Raw genomic sequence first — 17,381 nt, 5'->3', positions numbered from 1 at the left:
GCCGGCCGGCCAAGGGTCAAAAGGTTCAAGGTGATTTAATGGCCGGCCACCACAGATAGGTGTCCTCCCATGTGTGTACAACACAACCCTGTGGTTCAAAATTGTCAACTGTAAAACAGGAGAGAGAATAGGCCATTCTTAGGAAGGGTTCAAAAGGGTCAGGTAGAATTACTGGCCGGCCACCAACTTTTAGGATCCTCCCATGTGTGTACATCACAAATATGTGGTTAAAAGTTGAAGAAAATGGCCCAAGGGTGTTCAACATTGGCTCGGAAGTGAGAAAAACGGGCGTCGGAGGGCGCCGGAGGATATATAACTGGTTGCTGAAACAATTGCTGGCCTCCCACTCTTCTACGGCCTTCCTGGTGATGAAACAGAGGTACCTACCAAAAATGAACGAAAACCGATGCAAAACGAATGTTCGGGGGCCAAAACGCGCAGTTTGGGGCCTCGAAAACTACCTGTTAAGCACCGAAAGTAGCACTCGACCACGAAGTGGGTCTCTCAGACCTCAGTGTCCCTCAAAAGGGAGAAAATAAGATTTATGCCAAAAACCGGAGCAATAGAAGATGGTTAAGCGGTCTCGAACCGAGGCACACGGCCTGACGGCTCCGAAAACCGGGAACCGGGCTTCGAAATGGGAAAAATGGCCTACAGCCACAAAATGTAGCCCACGGCCGCTGAGAGATGGTCTACGAGACCTCTCCCTCCTCTCAGGAAAAGAAACAGAGAAAAACGAGTCTGGTTCGCAAACCGAGGCAAGGCACAGAAGAGGGTTCGGAAGTTCGGAGGCAGGGCTCGCGGCCGAGACTCTGAAACTTCTGAACGAGCACATTATGCAATATCACCAAGCGCTCAACTGGTGACGTCTGAGTCTCAAGGTCGGTCAAAAATGGGGTGTCTACAGCCGACTAGTTTCTGCCTCCTGTTCTTGGTTTTCTACAACACAAAGCAAGAGAGAGGCATAGCAAGGTATTTTCAACAAATGTGTGCATGACCACTCTCCCCGTCATTGCATAAGCTCTCGGGGGTGTAGACCTCGATCCTCGTGCCACCAATCACGCATCTCAATGCATGATAGCCGAGGAGTCAAATGGCACGACTCAATGTGGAATGAATGCATATGAAAACACAACAAGGCCTAAACTCCATTATGGGTAATCCGGAGCGTCGGCGACTGAGAATCGTGGCACGTTTCGTCACTTTGAGTACGAAATGTCCCTCGTTTCCCATGTTTGGACTAACCCTTCTGTAGACACCCCATTTTTGACTGACCTTAAGACTCAGACGTCACCGTTTGAGCGCTTGGTGATGTTGCATATCATGCTCGTTCAGAGGTTTCAGAGTCTCGGCTGCAAGCCTTGCCTCCGGACTTCCGGACTCTTTCATGCTTTGCCTCGGTTTGCGAACCAGGCTCTGTTTTCTCTTCCCAAAGGGAGGGAGAGGTCTCGTAGATCATCTCTCAGTGGCCGTAGGCTACGTTTCGTGGTCGTAGGCCATTTTTCCCGTTTGGAGCCCGGTTTTCGATTTTTCGGAGCCATTGGCCGTGTGCCTCGGTTCGGGACCGCTCAACCACCTCCGTTTGCTCCGGTTTTGGCATGCATCTTATTTGCTCCCTTTTGAGGGACACTATGGCTCGAGAGACCAACTTCGTGGTCGAACACCACTTCTGGTGCCTAACAGTCAGTTTTCGGGGCCTCGGGCTGCGCGTTTCGGCCCCCGAACCTTCATTTTGCATCGGTGTGGGTTCATTTTTGGCAAGGACCTCTGTTTCATTGTTAGAAAGGTCGTAGAAGGGTGGGAGGCCTGTAATTATTCTGACAACCAGTTTTATTCCTCCATCGCCCTCCGTCGCCCGTTTTTCTCACTTAAAAGCCAATGTTGACCACCCTAAGGCCACTTTTTCTTGTCCCAAACCACATATTTGTGTTGTACACACTTGGAAGGCCACCAATATCATATGGCCGGCCAGTAATTGTGTGTGACCCTTTTGAACCCCTCCTAAATGTGGGTTTTTCTCTCTCTTGGTTTACTTTCTCCAGTTTTTGACCACATGGTTGTATTGTGCATACATGGGAGGCCACCAATCTGGGGTGGCCGGCCACTAATACCTCTTGACCCTTTTGACCCTTGGACGGCCGGCCATGGGAAGGGCCGGCCGGCCACCTGCAACTTCAATACCCGGCCGGCCATGATCCCCACCTCTCACACATCACAAATATGTATTCTGTTTCCCCCCAGATTCTGTATCCGGGGGGGAAATTTTTTGGGGGGGAACTTAAATTTGAATCTCCCCTCCTTTTTCTCCACTCTTGTGCCTATATAACAGCACCCCCAGCTGTGTTTTGAGGGTTAGAAATTTTGCTTCAAGGCTCCTACATTGCCTCTCTCTCTCTCTACACTCCAACCTTCAAAACCTCCCAAACCCTACACCATTTCTACACCACCACCTAGCACCACACCACCACCATCCATTCTAGCCACTTGGAGCTATTTTCCAGAGCTAAGGAGCCACCAAACTTGGTCCAAGAGTTGTTGAAGACATAGGCTACAAGGGTAAGTCTCTTTCTCCCTATTTCTTGCCTATTTTTGCTCAATATATTAGCCATACTTGCTTCCATTTTTGGGCTCTGAACCTAACTGAGAATAGCATTATTTTGAGCTCCTTTTCATGTTTGTTTAAGGGCCTCTCCCTGTTTGAGGCTTCCTTTTTACACTTGCTTCTTTACCTCTCTTGTATGCCTCTTTCTTGCATAGTATTTTAGGCTCATTTTAAAACTATTTTGAGCTTGGTTATAAACTGTAAAGTGGCTTATTTTGAGCTCTTCTTCAACATTGTTGATAGGCTCTTCACTGTTTGAGGCTTCCTTTTGTCACTTACCTCTTTATCCCTCTTTTGGCCTCATTTTTGCATGTTTTGATAGCCCCTTGTGCTTATATTTTTGGGCTCTGGTCCGAACTGTAAATAGCCTTATTTTGACCCCCTATTCATGTTTGATCAAGGGACTTTTTCTGTTTGAAGTTTCCTTTTTGCTCTTTGTGTTTAAACCTCTTTTTAGGCCTTATTTTGCATAATATTTTAGGCTTGCATGTGCACTGTTTTGGGTTTGGTCACTAACTGTAAAACACCATGTTTTGAGCCCCTCTTCAACTTTGTTGAACGACCCTCCTCTGTTTGAGGCCAGAAACCATCACTTGCTTCTTTGTCTCCCTTTTGGCCCATTTCTTGCACAATAGTTTAGCCGTACTTTTGTTTGTTTTTGTGGCTTGTTTTAAATTGTAAAGTGCTTCATTTCGAGCCCCTCTTCAACGTTTTTGAAGGGCTCTTGGCCATTTATGGCCAGAAGATGCTACTTGCTTCATTATCTCTCTTTTGGGGCCAATTTTGCATGTTAACTTAGCCCTATTTGTGTTCACTTTTTGGCCTTGCTTAAAACTGGAAATATGCATGTTTTGGGACTGCCTTAATTCTTTATTTATGCTTCATATTCAAATAATGCATGCTTTGTATAGCTATAAGTCATTCCATGCGCCTAGTTTCGAGTTTTGGGTCTCATTTCATGCATCGGGTGCCATGTTTCCATGTTTCGGGGCTGTTTTGCATCATATTTTGGTACTAAAATTTGCATGTTTGCATATCATGTTTCATACCTTGCCATGCTTTGTTAGAGTAATATTTGTGCCTCAGGTTCGGTCCTCGATTTGCGTGCACGTGTGCACGCATCTCGAGTGTCTCATTTTCATCTAATGGCCATTGATGTGAGTGCGGCTGAGATCCGCTCATGTTGGTGTAAGTCCATCGTGCATTGTGTATGCCATTTCAATTCATAGCATTGCGTATGCTAGGTTGTATGTTAGAGCATCGTGTATGCCATGTCACATCGCGCATTGTGTATGCCATTTCATAGCATTGCGTATGCTAGGTTGCATGTTAGAATTGCATTCATGCATGTCATGTATATTGCATTGTGTTTGGGATAGGCGTTAGCCCGAGCACGGGAAACGAGGGATGTTTCGTACTCCGAGTGACGGAACGTGTCTCAATTCCCAGTCACCGACACTCCGGATTATCCATGATGGAGTCTCGGTCTTGTTGTGTTTATGTGTGCATTCATTTCATATTAAGTCGTGCAATTCGACTCCTCGGCCATCATGCATCGAGATGCGTGATTGGTGGCACGAGGATCGAGGACTACACTCCCTGAAGAGTAGTCAAGCACACATATGTGAAAATACTTTGCCATGCCCCTTTCTTGCTCTCTGTTACAGCAAATCAAGAGTCATCAGCCTTCCGGAGCTTAGCGCGCATCCCGAGAACAATTGCAAACAGAGGCAAACCGGGGCATCGCAGTGGATTTTCGTGCAGGGCGACTCAAGCATGCATCATCCATCATTCAGAACAGAGTCGAGGCAGTCCCTAGCTTGCATGCTAGTTTACCGCTTTCCTAATTAATTTGTTAATTAATTAGGGTTTTGTAATATTTAAGTATTTATTCGGGACTGTATTATTTATCCATTTGGGACTGTATTATTCTTTCGGACCCTCTGCGCGAGGGCAATATTGTAATAAGTGTGCGTGTGTGTGATGTATGTCTTCCAACCCCACGTCTTTCTCCCTTTTATTTACCCGCTTATGATGGTTAGATTAGGGCATGTTTCAATTAGCATACAGTGTGATAGCATGTTTGCATTCATTCATCTGTTTTGCATGCACCAGGCTCGGCGCATCATGCTAACTGCATTGTATTTTCAATTCCAAGTTGAATACATGTTAGCTGTAGCATTTCATATGCCATGTTTAGAACAGTCGAGCCTATCTTAGTTGCATTTTCCATGTGTTGCATTAGGCATTTCTGTATAATTAGAATCATGCATGGATTTCTAATTAGCTTCTGTTTTGGCTCGAAGTACTCGGTAAGTTTTATGCTTTAGCATCCTTGCATGTGTGTGAGTGACTGCCATGACAGCATGCTTACCATGAGGCTAATTGCTTATGTGATATAACTGCCTGAGTGCCTGTGGGTGAAGGTTGGGTTATTTGAATTGGAACAATTCAGCAAATGTGTGTTTTAAGCCCACTAGATAGTAGCAAAATCATGTTTTCTAAGCCCACCTGAGGGTGGCAAATCCACGTCTTAGCCTACTTGCGAGTAGCACCATCAAACCATTTTCAAACAAACAAACATGAAATGTTTTGTTCCAATTCAGACGATCCAATCTATACTTGTATGCTGTGCGCATCACATAGTAAATCTAGGCTAATAACCGGAATAAGAACACACAATGTTTTCAAAACTTGATATCATGGTTAGTAGAGGCCGATCTTTGATCGGGCGAGCGGGGGTGCTCACGAAGTGACCTTCCCCAATCGTACCCAAGTTCCCGAGCCGAGGTGACTTTGGTAATGACGGACACGTGGCCTTAGGCAAACGAGTCAGGGTTTCCTAAATTTCCCCAAAATAAAATATTTAGGTGGCGACTCTGTATCTGGCAAAGTAGTCCATGTTTGGCACTTCTTTCAAAATCTATTTTCTCAAAACGATTTGCCGGATTTGGACTCTTTGGTTCAGATTTAGAACCGTGACAAATTGAGAGTCCGAACTGTAGTGAGCCTAATATCGAACGGAACGGGGGACTCGTTCCTTCCCGGGGCGTTCGGGGACGTCTACAGTTTCTGGCGACTCTGCTGGGGAATTAGAGAACTTGACTCGAACTCATGATATCTTGTTTTGATTACACTTATGTGTTTCTTTGCATTGCATTTGCATTGGTGCGCCTAGGACACCGTGTTTGCCATCTGTTATTCATGAACGGTTTGCCAGAGGCTTGTCTTGTCAAGGCATGACCATAAGGCTGACCGGTTGTGGGCTCTGCCAGTATGGGAACACAAACCCCGGTTTTACCGGGGCACCCTTTTTGACCATTCGACCTAGTGCATATTCGGATCCATAGTGACCATTCCAAACTAGGATAGGCTACTTACCCATTTATAGGTTGTTTGAAACCGCTTCGTGCGTAGTGAAACCCTAACTCTTGACAAAATAGGACAGGGAAACCCTACCCCAACATAGGGGTGTTTTGGCTCTCACTTATCTGTTATGTGCTGTAAGAGTGCGTCTTTATAGGGAAAATGCATGTATCAGTTTAGTAGTTTGGATATCAGGCCTGCGGGCACTAGTTTAGTAGTTTGGACATCAGGCCTGCAGGCACCAGTTTAGTAGTTTGGGCATCAGGCCTGCGGGCACCAGTTCAGCATTTTGGGATTCAGTTCACCTGAGGGTATCAGTTTACGGGCAGAATTTTGGGGGCAGAATTCTGTAGAGGGCACAGTCATCCTACTGTGCTCGTATCTGTTTTGGTGAAGTTATGCTGAGATGCTGCATGTTTTCTCTTTTGCTAGGTAGTTTGGGAACCATAGCTTCAGAAGGCTCCGATATCCCCCGAGGTTCATCGAACTTGTACTGATAGACTTTGTCAGGTCAGAGATTCAGTTCAAGGGCAATCAGTGTTACTTTGCCAGAGGCAGGGTAAAAGGGCCAGTCAGGCACGAATCACCAGTTCAGCAGTTACCAGATCAGTGGCCCTTATCCACCCCACCAGTGAACAGTCAGGCTGAGGTCTCAGTTTCTACTACAGGGATAGATACCAGTCAGTTAGATGGATCAGCAGAACACATCAGGGATGGAGGCAATGATGCGCCAGATGCAAGAAAGTATGAAACTCATGCAGCAAGACGCTGCCCGGAAAATGGAATTTGCCAAACCGCAGGCTGCGATCATGGCCCAGTAGGCTGAGCTAATCACCAGGCTACAACAGCAAAATGGAGCATCTAATTCGCACCAAGCCCCTCCCCCAACAGGAGTTCCAGCATCTGAGGAGGCACCAAATGTCCAGGGAGATACGAACATTCCGACAGGACCGGCTCTGCCCCCAATCTTACCCCAGCTATCTAAAGCACCGATCAACCTGCCGGATTCACCATTTGAGTTCGAGTTAGACCCTACAGCGCTGAAGGTGAGCAAGCTAGAAAAGATGTTCAAGAAATCTCAGGGAGTAAAGTCCATCCCGGACATTGAGGACGGGTACACCGACGCAGCCGTGACACTGCCGGACAGGTTCAAGATGCCTCACATCGACCATTTTGATGGGTCGGGAGATCCCATGGTCCACTTGAGTTTGTTTTCAGATGTTCTGTGCCCGATGGGCTTGACAAGATTACAGAAGCTTTCCCTTTTTGGCAGGACCCTGTCGGGTATTGCGGCCATCTGGTATGCCAAATTGGAGGATTCAGTGAAACGAAGCTGGGAGGAGATGGCCGAGGCCTTCGTCGCACAATATTCATACAATACCCAAATCGAGATTACGACCCGTGATCTTGAGACGACGAGGCAGGAGCCTAAGGAGAGCTTCTCAGAATTCGTGGCCCGCTGGAGGGCCAAGGCCTCAATGATGACCATTAGGCCAACGGATAAGGATCAAATACGGATGGTTGTGCGCAACCTCCAGCCCAAACTAATGCAGAAAATGATCGTGCTCCCCTTTCCTACCTTTTCAGATTTGCATGAGATAGGAGTACAGATCGAGGATGCTATGAAGCAGGGCCTCATTGACCAGGAGAAGGAGCAGCCCAGGAGGGCGTTTACCCGTAGTTCGAATGCGACCACCAGCGGTGACGCAGCTGCAAGATCTTCCGAAGTGGGCATGGTCGCCACCACCACACCAAGACCAGCCACCCCCTTTGTTGGTGCATCCACTTCAAACCCCCGAACTTCAGACTATCTACCCCGAGGCAAGAGGGTTTTCACTCCACTCTATATGTCTTTGTCTAAAGCCCTAGGGGTCCTACTCAGGAAAGGACATCTGAAACCGTTAGAGCAACGGCCTCTACCCGATCCTCTCCCTCCAAAACATGACCCGACTAAGTACTGTGCTTTCCATCAACAAACCGGTCATGACACTGACAGTTGCGTCCGTTTCCACCACGAGATACAAAATTTGATTGACAACAGGGTCATCCCCGCACCAGGTCCTGCAAAGTCTATCGGCACTTGATCAGTGAACTTGTAGGGGATAATGTGACGTGATAGAGGGATGAACCACCTGCGGGCGGCGTTCAGTTTATTTCAGATATGGTGTATGGCATGCACTGTTTTGAGCATTTGGCGAAAGCTACATTCTGACTTGGGTATTGAGTCAGTCTTGTTGTTTTGTTTTGAGTCTGTCCTTTTATTTTGAGTCAGTCTTTTCATACTGAGTTAGTTGAGGTTTGTCTTGTTGTATCGAGTCAGTCCTGTTGTATAGGAGTCGGGTGATTCCGGGGGGTGTTACCTCAGGCGTCACCATTTTGTTTTGTGTTTGTTTTTTCATTTTGTTTTGAGTCTGTTTCTGCCAGGGAACCAGTCGTGCCGACAGATTTTGAATGAAACAGCAGTGATTTTCACGCTCTCGTATTTGCTTCTGCCTTGTGCCAGTTATGCCGGAAGTTCTGAATGAGATGGCAGTATTTGACTAAGAACTCTGCCTTTTCTGTGCCTTGAAGTCATTGTAATAACCTGAGTTTTTCAAAACTTTTTGAACGTTGCGATGAAAACAAAGAGGGAGGAATTCCTCGGGATTTGCAAAACTTTGATCAAACTGAGAGAAAGAGGGGCGTGCTAAGCCCTTAATGAATGAAATCATGCTTGTTAGTATGAGTACTGAGAAAGACCGTAGCTTTGATCCAGATTGGTTCCACACTATCTTCGGCGCGAGCGATTTGTCGCTTTCTTAAAAACTTTCAAAAACAAAATGTTTTGCATAGTCCTGTGGAGACTTGTGTGGAATCGCTCTTGAGATTGTGCAGCTTAGGATCGCTCTCAGCCTCGAGACTTGAGCCCTTGCTTTCAAACCTTAACCTTGGATTCAGAGTGTTCAACGGTCAACCGCGATATGAGGCCTGTGTGGCCAGATTTGAAACAGCCCTCGAACAAGAGGCACCAAAGTCAGATCAAGAAGATCAGACCTCATCTGAAGAAGCTTGCGAAGCTAGAACAGAAACACCCCTCGAACTAGGGGCTAAAATGTCCGATATGCTCGAAGAGCTGAAGATGGATCCTTCAATAAATCAATGCAACGGCCACTCTCCTAGATACGGATGGCTGTAAAACCCTAAATGAAAAAGAATGAAAAGATACAAAAATTGAAAAAAAAAGAAGAAGAAGAACAAAGCTCGCAAGGTCGAAAACCTGTAACGGGCGCCTTGGCAAAAGTTAGAGCCTAAAAAGGAGAGGTTAATACCCGAGTGTACCTTAACCCCGAACTACGTAATGCTTGATTCCCATCTTTGGGATACGTAGGCAACTTCATTCTGAAGTCCAGCCGTAAAACACTCCAAATCGATTGTGCCCATGTAATGGTTTTGATCATCTTCGCTTTCTCTGTATCCGAGAATTTGGTTGTGTTCGTCACTCTGAAGACTGACTACAATGCGCTGCGGGGCCATTCAGACAAGAGGCAACTTTCCGTTGCCATTCAATGCGCTGTGGTGCCATTCAGACAAGGGGCAACTTTCCGTTGCCATTCAAAACGCCGCAGTGTCATTTCAAACAAGGGGCAACTTTCTGTTGCCATGCAGTGTCCTTCAGACAAGGGGCAATTTTCCATTGCTATGGGTCCGAGGTTGTGCATCTCAAGAGTAGGTTCCGTGCTCGTTGAGCAGTGGTCGTTTGCAAAAATAGTTTTTGAGAATTTTTACTGAGGTTGACTAATCTTCTCGAAAAGTACTCCATTTTTCAAAACTGGACCATTTCTTGGACCCAAAAAAGGAAAACTCTCAGTGCTCATAGCCTAACTTGCATGATTTTAAATCAGAAAATCGAACAAGCGCGTTAATCTAACTCTCATGTTGGTCAAAACTGTTTTAGTAGAAAAAAAAATGGTCAAAATGGTGAACTAGGGGCACAGTTGAGTCAGGTGTTTTGTCTTTTCTCCTTTGTCAAAATACTTGCCAGAAAGAGCACTCTACTTGTCGGAAAGGGCACCGTATTCGCCAGAAAAGGGCACAACAAAGGGCAGAAAAGCTCTCACATCCTCCAAGCAATGAGATATCAAGCAAAGTGCAAAGCACGAACTAGAATGGGGCAAAATATTCCACTCCATCATCTAGACAGATCTTATCACGTCCAAACTCCCCAGCAAAGCATCATCAACTAATGTTAGCTGCAGATTTGCTACACACCCAGTTGTAGCGCAACCTTTCCGTGGGAGGAATTCACTAGCTGTGAGCGAAAGAAAGAGAATCTAGCAGAATGCTCGGGGCACGAGCTCACAATTTGCTGTTTATCCATCAACCACCCAGGGGAGGGATGAAAAATGAGAGATTGAAGAATAGAGAGATGTGCGATGAGAGGAAAAGTGAGAAGAGGGCTTTTTCAGAAAAACAGAGCTTGAGGGCCGAGTGATGTGAGAACCACAAATGAGAAAGGGTGGGAAACACTACCCGGTGAAACAGGCTCCCTGTGCACGTCAGAGTGTTGTGTCTTTTTGTTTTATCTCGATTCTTGTTTTAAGTCGTTTCGAGTGTTACTCGATGTGTCTAGGTTGTGTACCTTTTATTTCTGTGTTGAGTTGTCTTGCTGTGATCAGTCGTAGGCTCAATACCTGGTCGAAAATTCATCTCTCAATTTCAAAAATAAAATAGTTTTGTGCTCAAAGTGCTGTGCCATTTTTCACGTTTGTGCAAAACAAGATTCGTTCTTTCATAAAACCGCACGGTTCGATCCAGGTCATGTGAGAACAGTAAAACTAGGACCTATCTGAAGCTATATGGGTTCCAGACTGCAAAGCAAAAGAAAAGAGGGAAAATCGAAGCATCTGAGTGTGTTTCACCTTCAGCAAATTCCGTGATTGTACTCCGGATGTACCTCCTCAGGCCTTGTCACTACTTTGAAGCATAAGTGTATCTCGGCCCCAAGCTTAAGCCTACTCCAAGTCAGAATGGCAATTAAGGCAGCAGCAGATGTTATCTCTCTCTGGTATGAACAGGGTGTGCCCCTTTTGAGCTGAGTGTGTTGCAAACCCCTCCGAAAGGTAAATCAGAGGTCGCGTTTAAATTTGGTCTCGTTAAGGCTTGTATTCCCTTATTCGGCATTTTGTTTTAAATATGCGTTGTCACACACGTTCCATTTGCATCGTGATGCATGTTCCAATTGCATTGTTATGCACCCACTTCACTTGCATCGTGATGCACGTTCCAATTGCATTGTTATGCACCCACTTCACTAGCATTGTTACACCTATTCATTGCATTGATTATGCACATCTATCTTGCATTGTTATGCTCATTCATTGCATTGTTATGCACCAATTCACTTGCAATTATCATTCTTTCTCCTCGCGCGTGCGACGGCTTAGACCTCCTTTGGTTTAGAGCATTTGGAACACGTTCCAATGCCCGCATCTTTTATTCTAAAACACCGGGATACGTCCCTACGTTTCTCTCCCTTTCCGAAACACCGGGATACGTCCCTACGTTTCTCTACCTTTTTGAAACACCGGGATACATCTCTACGTTTCCGTTTCTCTCTCTTTCTGAAACACCGGGATACGTCCCTACGTTTCCGTTTCTCCCTTCTTTTGAGACACCGGGATACGTCCCTACGTTTCCCTTTCTCTTTCTTTTCCGAAACACCGGGATACGTCCCTATGTTTCTCCTACCTTTCCGAAGCACCGGGATGCGTCCCTATGCTTCTTCTTCCGTTTCGAAACAACGGGATACGTCCCTATGTTTCTTCCTTCTCTCTGAAACACTGGGATACGTCCCTAATCTTTGGGATACATCCCTAATCCTTGGGATACGTCCCTAACACTGGGATACGTCCCTAATCCTTGGGATACGTCCCTAATCCTTGGGATACGTCCCCAACCTTTGGGATGCGTCCCTAATCCTTGGGATACGTCCCCAACCTTTGGGATGCATCCCTAATCCTTGGGATACGTCCCTAATCCTTGGGATACATTCTTAACCTTTGGGATACGTCCCTATGTTTCTCCTTCTTTGGTTAAAAGCGTTCGGAGTACGTTCCAATGCTCACACCATTTCGAAACACCGGGATACGTTCCTATGTTTCTCCCTTCTTTCCGAAACACCGGGATACGTCCCTATGTTTCTCCCTCTTCGGTTAAAAGCGCTCGGAATACGTTCCAATGCTCACACCATTCCGAAACACTGGGATAAGTCCTTATGTTTCTCTCTTTGTCCCCTTCCTCACACGATTTCAGCGTGTCTGGAATTTATCTTAGGATGCATGGAGCGCGCTCCTGATTAATTTTCTTTATTCTTCCTCCACTCACGAGTTCAACGTGGTTGGAGTATGTCACCATTTTGCATCTATTGTACTCTCTGTTGCATCGCATCTATCATCTATTACATCCATTGCACCATATCTGTTTTATCGTCGGTCTAAGGAGACCTTAAATCCTGCATCATCATTCGCGTTGTTTTGCGCATCGCACTTGCATTTATTTACACCATCTTATGCACTTTCCGGTCTAGGAGACCTTAAATCCTCTAAAGGTGCAATTCCTTTGGTGTTTGTCATGCCCGAACGACTTCCAGTGGTCTAGTATGGCCACCTGCCTGTGTTTGCGGTGAGTTCCTAGGAGACCAACTAAGACGGTGGAAACTAGAGTTCGAATGGCTCTTGCCTAGAACGCAAAGGTTCGGGATTTCCGAGACTAAAGTCTGGTTTAAAAACCCAGGGGTATATCCTCGGCTTGAAATCTGTATGGCAGCCCCATAGATTGAGATAGCATCTGTATGCGCCTCAATTTTGGATACTGAACCAACCTAGTCTGTCACCCTGTTGGAGAATAGGGAAAGCTGCGACCATAGTCAGGGAGAAAAGTAGTACCTGCGGTTCAACCAAGGAGAAGCGAAAGATCCCCAGCAGCATGAGGTAAGTCATTGCCAATTGCCCCTGTAAGGTACCTCTACCTCTTAGCTATTACATTGCATCTTAGCCACTACATTACAGTGCATTGCATGAATCCTCAATTATCAAACCGGCTTCGCGTAGCGTATAAATCCAATTATCAAACCGGCTTCGCGTAGCATATAAGTCCAATTTTCAAACCAGTTTCGCGTAGGGTATAAGTCCAATTATCAAAATCTTCCTGCATATCATTTTGCATCTTGTCCCCTGCCTGCGGGCACATCTTTGTTATCTTGCCTGTTTGTCTAAGTCTTCGGCCTTGTCAAAAATGAGTCGTCTCTGGGCTTTGACATTCACTCCCGTCACTTATGACTTCTGAGTTCTGTCAAAGAGGGGCAACTGTAGACACCCCATTTTTGACCGACCTTAAGACTCAGACGTCACCGTTTGAGCGCTTGGTGATGTTGCATATCATGCTCGTTTAGAGGTTTCAGAGTCTCGGCTGCGAGCCTTGCCTCCGGACTTCCGGACTCTTTCATGTTTTGCCTCGGTTTGCGAACCAGGCTCTATTTTCTCTTCGCGAAGGGAGGGAGAGGTCTCGTAGATCATGTCTCAGTGGTCGTAGGCTACGTTTCGTGGTCGTAGGCCATTTTTCCCGTTTGGAGCCCGGTTTCTGGTTTTTCGGAGCCATTGGCCGTGTGCCTCGGTTCGGGACCGCTTAACTACCTCCGTTTGCTCCGGTTTTTGGCATGCATCTTATTTTCTCCCTTTTGAGGGACACTTTGGCTCGAGAGACCAACTTCGTGGTTGAACACCACTTTCGGTGCCTAACAGTCAGTTTTCGGGGCCTCGGGCTGCGCGTTTCGGCCCCCGAACCTTCATTTTGCGTCGGTTTGGGTTCATTTTTGGCAGGGACCTCTGTTTCATTGTTAGAAAGGTCGTAGAAGGGTGGGAGGCCAGTAATTGTTCTGACAACCAGTTTTATTCCTCCATCGCCCTCCGTCGCCCGTTTTTCTCACTTAAAAGCCAATGTTGACCACCCTAAGGCCACTTTTTCTTGCCCCAAACCACATATTTGTGTTGTACACACCTGGGAGGCCACCAATATCATATGGCCAGCCAGTAATTTTGTGTGACCCTTTTGAACCCCTCCTAAAAGTGGGTTTTTCTCTCTCCTGGTTTACTTTCTCCAGTTTTTGATCACATGGTTGTGTTGTGCATACATGGGAGGCCACCAATCTGGGGTGGCCGGCCACTAATACCTCTTGACCCTTTTGACCCTTGGACGGCCGGCCATGGGAAGGGCCGGCCGGCCACCTGCAACTTCAATACCCGGCCGGCCCTGATCCCCACCTTGGGTACATCACAAATATGTATTCTGTTTCCCCCCAGATTCTGTATCCGAGAGGGAAATTTTTGGGGGGGAAACTTGAATTTGAATCTCCCCCCCTTTTTCTTCACTCTTGTGCCTATATAACAGCACCCCCAGCTATGTTTTGAGGGTTAGAAATTTTGCTTCAAGGCTCCTACATTGCCTCTCTCTCTCTCTACACTCCAACCTTCAAAACCTCTCAAACCCTACACCATTTCTACACCACCACCTAGCACCACACCACCACCATCCATTCCAGCCACTTGGAGCTGTTTTCCAGAGCTAAGGAGCCACCAAACTTGGTCCAAGAGTTGTTGAAGACATAGGCTACAAGGGTAAGTCTCCTTCTCCCTATTTCTTGCCTATTTTTTCTCAATATATTACCCATACTTGCTTCCATTTTTGGGCTCCGACCCTAACTGAGAATAGAATTATTTTGAGCTCCTTTTAATGTTTGTTTAAGGGCCTCTCCCTGTTTGAGGCTTCCTTTTTGCACTTGCTTCTTTACCTCTCTTGTATGCCTATTTCTTGCATAGTATTTTAGGCTTATTTTTAAACTGTTTTGAGCTTGGTTATAAACTGTAAAGTGGCTTATTTTGAGCCCTTCTTCAACATTGTTGATAGGCTCTTCACTATTTGAGGCTTCCTTTTGTCACTTACCTTTTTATCCCTCATTTGGCCTCATTTTTGCATGTTTTGATAGCCCCTTGTGCTTATATTTTTGGGCTCTGGTCTAAACTGTAAATAGCCTTATTTTGACCCCCTATTCATGTTTGATCAAGGGACTTTTATTTTTTGAAGTTTCCTTTTTGCTCTTTGTGTTTAAACCTCTTTTTAGGCCTTATTTTGCATAATATTTTAGGCTTGCATGTGCACTGTTTTGGGTTTGGTCACTAACTGTAAAACACCATGTTTTGAGCCCCTATTCAACTTTGTTGAAGGACCCTCCTCTATTTGAGGCCAGAAACCATCACTTGCTTCTTTGTCTCTCTTTTGGCCCATTTCTTGCACAATAGTTTAGCCGTACTTTTGTTTGTTTTCGTGGCTTGTTTTAAACTGTAAAGTTCTTCATTTTGAGCCCCTCTTCAACTTTGTTGAAGGGCTCTTGGCCATTTATGGCCAGAAGATGCTACTTGCTTCATTATCTCTCTTTTGGGGCCAATTTTGCATGTTAACTTAGCCCTATTTGTATTCACTTTTTGGCCTTTCTTAAAACTGGAAATATGCATGTTTTGGGACTGTCTTGATTCTTTCTTCATGCTTCATATTCAAATAATGCATGCTTTGTATAGCTATAAGTCATTCCATGCGCCTAGTTCCGAGTTTTGGGTCTCATTTCATGCATCGGGTGCCATGTTTCCACGTTTCGGAGCTGTTTTGCATCATATTTTGGTACTAAAATTTGCATGTTTGCATATCATGTTTCATACCTTGCCATGCTTTGTTAGAATAGCATTTGTGTCTTAGGTTCAGTCCTCGTGCACGCATCTCGAGTGTCTCATTTTCATCTAATGGCCATTGATGTGAGTGCGGCTGAGATCCACTCATGTTGGTGTAAGTCCATCGTGCATTGTGTATGCCATTTCAATTCATAGCATTGCGTATGCTAGGTTGTATGTTAGAGCATCGTGTATGCCATGTTACATCGCGCATTGTGTATGCCATTTCATAGCATTGCGTATGATAGGTTGCATGTTAGAATTGCATTCATGCATGTCATGCATATTGCATTGTGTTTGGGATAGGCGTTAGCCCGAGCACGGGAAACGAGGGACGTTTCGTACTCCGAGTGATGGAACGTGTCTCAATTCCTAGTCACCGACACTCCGGATTATCCATGATGGAGTCTCGGTCTTGTTGTGTTTATGTGTGCATTCATTTCATATTAAGTCGTGCAATTCAACTCCTCGGCCATCATGCATCGAGATGCGTGATTGGTGGCACGAGGATCGAGGACTACACTCCCTGAAGAGTAGTCAAGCACACATATGTGAAAATACTTTGCCATGCCCCTTTCTTGCTCTCTGTTACAGCAAATCAAGAGTCAGCAGCCTTCCGGAGCTTAGCGCGCATCCCGAGAACAATTGCAAACAGAGGCAAATCGGGGCATCGCAGTGGATTTTCGCGCAAGGCGACTCAAGCATGCATCATCCATCATTCGGAACAAAGTCGAGGCAGTCCCTAGCTTGCATGCTAGTTTACCGCTTTCCTAGTTAATTTGTTAATTAATTAGGGTTTTGTAATATTTAAGTATTTATTCGGGACTGTATTATTTATCCATTTGGGACTGTATTATTCTTTCGGACCCTCTGCGCGAGGGCAATATTGTAATAAGTGTGCGTGTGTGTGATGTATGTCTTCCAACCCCACGTCTTTCTCTCTTTTATTTACCCGCTTATGATGGTTAGATTAGGACATGTTTCAATTAACATACAGTATGATAGCATGTTTGCATTCATTCATCTGTTTTGCATGCACCGGGCTCGGCGCATCATACTAACTGCATTGTATTTTTAATTCCAAGTTGAATACATGTTAGCTGTAGCATTTCATATGCCATGTTTAGAATAGCCGAGCCTATCTTAGTTGCATTTTGCATGTGTTGCATTACGCATTTCTGTATAATTAGGATCATGCATGGATTTCTAATTAGCTTCTGTTTTGGCTCGGAGTACTCGGTAAGTTTTATGCTTTAGCATCCTTGCATGTGTGTGAGTGACTACCATGATAGCATGCTTACTATGAGGCTAATTGCTTATGTGATATAGCTACCTGAGTGCCTGTGGGTGAAGGTTGGGTTATTTGAATTGGAACAATTCATCAAATGTGTGTTTTAAGCCCACTAGATAGTGGCAAAATCATGTTTTCTAAGCCCACCTGAGGGTGGCAAATCCACGTCTTAGCCTACTTACGAGTAGCACCACCAAACCATTTTCAAACAAACAAACATGAAATGTTTTGTTCCAATTCAGACGATCCAGTTTATACTTGTATGCTGTGCGCATCACATAGTAAATCTAGGCTAATAACCGGAATAAGAACACACAATGTTTTCAAAACTTGATATCATGGTTAGTAGAGGCCTATCTTTGATCGG

Source organism: Camellia sinensis, chromosome 12 (assembly GCF_055761805.1).
Source record: "Camellia sinensis isolate YWXY chromosome 12, ASM5576180v1, whole genome shotgun sequence".
Lineage (NCBI taxonomy): Eukaryota > Viridiplantae > Streptophyta > Magnoliopsida > Ericales > Theaceae > Camellia > Camellia sinensis.
The sequence above is the reverse complement of the archived record's forward strand: the minus strand, read 5'-3'. Positions refer to the sequence as shown.